This window comes from Gadus macrocephalus, chromosome 1 (assembly GCF_031168955.1).
Source record: "Gadus macrocephalus chromosome 1, ASM3116895v1".
In the NCBI taxonomy this organism is placed as follows: domain Eukaryota; kingdom Metazoa; phylum Chordata; class Actinopteri; order Gadiformes; family Gadidae; genus Gadus; species Gadus macrocephalus.
The window spans coordinates 17,692,109-17,696,159 of record NC_082382.1 but is presented as its reverse complement, the minus strand read 5'-3'; positions in this window follow the sequence as shown (position 1 = coordinate 17,696,159).

The following is a 4,051-nucleotide window of genomic DNA, read 5'->3' as shown; positions in this document are numbered from 1 at the left end:
GAGGTAGCACGGTGTGGACACAGGCGGCATGCTGAGAGCAGCACTACTGCCACACAAAGACCTCAGCACCGACAGGAGACCGGCCCAAAAACTCACTCAGCGCAGAGGACAGGGGATGAGGAGGGAGAAAGGGAGAGAGAGAGAGAGAGAGAGAGAGAGAGAGAGAGAGAGAGAGAGAGAGAGAGAGAGAGAGAGAGAGAGAGCGAGAGAGAGAGGGTGTGGGGTGGTAAAAGGGAAAATAGAACAAGACAGAGGTGAGACGTCGGCAGAGAAGTGCTCTAAGTGTCACATGAGGGACTTCGTCAGGTGCATCCCCCCCTCCCCCCTCCCCCCCAACCATCCTGTTGACAACCCTCCATAAATGTCCGGGCGCCGACCGCGGGAGACGGCTTCATGGAGTGGCCGGTGGACTGGCAGTGTGTGCCGGTCTTACTGTCTTACTGGGTGTACGGGCGGAGACCTTTCGCGGTCAGGCTCCGCTTTGTACTCTCTGTTGGGCCAAACGGCGAGATATGCAGACAAAGGGCTTCTTGGCAGGCTGGAAGTGACTCCTGAATGGACGAGGGCCGCCAGGTCAACGCGTTAGCGGTTGACCTCATCCTCCGGGGCGGGAAAAGGCTCAACGCCTTCCCCCGGCCTCGCCTCGCGTTGCCGTGGCTTTTGCCGCTCAAATGCCCTCGAAAGACCTGTGTGCAGCAGGTTCATCGAGCGGCCATCTTTGCTGGCTCGCCTTGAGAACCGAAATGTGACGCGGTGGGCCGGTTACGAAAGAGTCAAAAACTAATGTATGAAATCTTCGAGAGCTGCGGTCCTCACAAGGGGGTGGGGGGGTGGGGGGGGGGGGGGGGGGGGGTAACTGAGCAAAGAGAAAAGCAGAATTTGTCCCAGTGCTGTAGAAGAGGATCTGAGGGGAATTTGACTACTTCACTGAAATGTAGGCTAGCCCTGGTGCTGTATTTAGTCATGGCAGCTGAAGGCGGGCACGCCATGGGGGAGATGGCTGAACTCGGCACGTCTGTTTTCTTCCTCCTGCTCAATCTCAGAAGAAGAAGAAGAAGAAGAGGAAGAGGAGCCTATTATTGGAGTGTGTTTTTGTAACCAACACTCTCCCAACCCCCGCACTCTTGGTGTGTGCATTCGGACACATGTGCACACAATTACACATGGGCGCGCACACACACACTCGTGCACATGCATACACATGCACGCATACAAACACATGTTCACCCACGCTTTGACACAGTTTCTTATGCATGAAAACACATACACTCCCAAGACAGTTGTCCACCCACACATGTCAGTGATGTACAAAGAAATATTTATTAGCATATATTTCCTTGTTTTCATTCCCTATTCCCTATTCTAAACTTTATGGCATATTTATTGACTAAAGCTAGGGTCAGAGTGTAGATGACCTGAAACCAAATGAGAGTAACAACAAAGAAAGCATTATAATATCAAAGAAAAAACTAAATACAAATTCAGCTGTGTAGGCGCCAATACACAGAACAGCGTGAGGCTAATTGTATACATTCTGTTTTCCAAACACATGCAGCATGTCATATCCTGTTCTCACAGCTCTTGAATGAAAGAACATTGAGCCTCTGTGTTGCGACGGTTGGAGGAAACAATGACATACAGGAAACATCAAACCCTCTAACTCTCCACTTACTTGTACGTATCGGATAACATGCCAGTCTCTGTGCAGAACGAATCTATATACGTTTATGCCTGTTTGTTTATGTGCGCATGTATACCTGTGTGTTAATGTGTATGTGTTTGAGACTGTGCGTGCATGTGTTTGCGTGTGTGCGTGTTTGAATGAATGTGACTTTGTGTGTGTGTGTGTGTGTGTGTCAGTGGTGATAATCAGTTCCAGGCTCCCCTGGTTGGCTGATACTTCATTAGGGTTGAGGAGCGAGTGTTCGGGCTTGGTTGAGATTAGGGGGAGAGGGAAGAAACCATACCCAGCCCCAGTTGCCCTGAAGTGGGCTGGCTGGCTGGCTGGGTGGTGGTGGAGGAGGAGGTCCTACAGAGAGAGAGAAAGAGAGGTAGAGAGAGAGAGTGAGAGGAAGGGTGGGTGGGTCAGTGGGATTATTACTGGGAGGTTCAGCTGTTTATTATTCCAATTCTATCTCTAACAGCTGAAAATTGGAGAATTAAGTGGCGGCCCTGAGCAACGTGGGGATCAATGAGGAGGGGTTAAACCCTGTGGCTCAGCACTGCAGACCCACTGGACACACACACACACACACTCACACACTTGAAGAGATGCACACACAAACATAATCAAAGACCCCAACACACACACAAACACACACACACACACACATACACACACACACACACACTTGCAGAGATGCACACACAAACATAATCAAAGACACACACACACACACACACACACACACACACACACACACACACACACACTTCCATTGATGCACACACATACACATCATCAAAGCCACACACACAGACACACACACACACACACACACAAACTTGCAGAGATGCATGCACATACATTGTGTGCGTGTGGGCGTGCGTGCGAGTGTGACACGCTCACAAAACGCCGTTCATTCACCCAACTTAACAGACACATCAGATTTACCGCTCAGAGGTGATAAGACAGACGCTATGCTCGATGAATAGCCCCACCTCTCCAGAGGGGAGTGAGTGGTTAAAGCGCATTAGAGCACACCGCTCTGGTTCTACATGCGTACCAGGGTTTTTTGTCCCATTTCTCCGGCTGGGCTCCCTGCCTCCCTCCCTCCTGCCCCCACTGTCAGCCCCCCAGCGTTGATCTTAATCTTGATTTCTTATTTAGCTGCCATCGCATCCAAGGCAAGCATGGCACTCCCCTGGCCCAGGGAAAGCGTGGGGTGTTTACAGTCGCCGTCACATCTGTGCCTGCTGTTAAACACAGCACACACGCCAGCGGAAAGTTCCCACGCCGCGCCAGCGTGTTTCACTTGTAAATGGGAAGTCCCATTTACATGGATGTAAATGGGAAACTCCCTTCTTTGGAAATAATAAAATGGGAATTTTATTAACCCAAGGCTAGGATAATAAATTGATGAGCAGTGATAATTGTTGCTGTTGTTATTTATTTTTTTGGTATTATCATTGGTCATGCTCAAGTCTGCACTGTTGGATTTGGATTTCACCGTTATTTATTTTGTACGCCAAATCTTTTGAGGACAACGGCAGCGCGCTGGCCACTACTGATAAGAGAGGAACAAGGGCGGTTAGATAACGGTGGGCCGTTGCCATTGGCCCACCATAAGGTGGGCCAGTGGGCCAGGTGGCCCACTGGCCCACCTTATGGTGGGCCAATGGGCCAGTGGGCCACCTGGCCCACCTGGCCCACCTGGCCCACTGTTTCTTTCTTCAAGAGGCACCGTGTCAGATGAGACATCGTAAATTAAAGTGATACAGCAAGAATAGGTTTTGCCGTGATTGTTGAAATAGTTGAAATAGTGGAAAATGTCTAAGAGAATGCCAAATATATCAAAGATAATGGAGAAAGAATGTAGCGTCCATTTAGATCTTCTCTATTTATCTTTTCAAGTAAGTTGTGTTTACTTACAAATTGTATTTTTGTGCTATTTAAAATGTTGTGTCAAATATTGTGCATTGCTGGGCAGGCATGTACACATAATGTCTGCGTTACTGCGTGAATGTGTGCGTCTGTACGTGCAGCAGATGTCTTTGACTTTGTACACTTTTTCTACCACGTGAATGCAAATTCTGCATGCATACCATGAATATAATTAAACCCCAGCCCCACCCCTATGTACCTCCTTACAACAAATTATCCCAAATGATAATTAATGCAAAACAGAGCCTTGCTTACCGGGCGACTTTGAGGTTGCAACTTGATATGACGAACCATTGACATTAATTTACAAAAAGGATTTCTTAATGATGATTATTTCCCTAAATAATAGCATGCATTTATTCACTCGGCAGTGAGGTCGGCTGCAAATTGCATGAATGTATTCATGATATTTCTCCTATGACCTGTGGCTGAACAAGGACTCTCTGA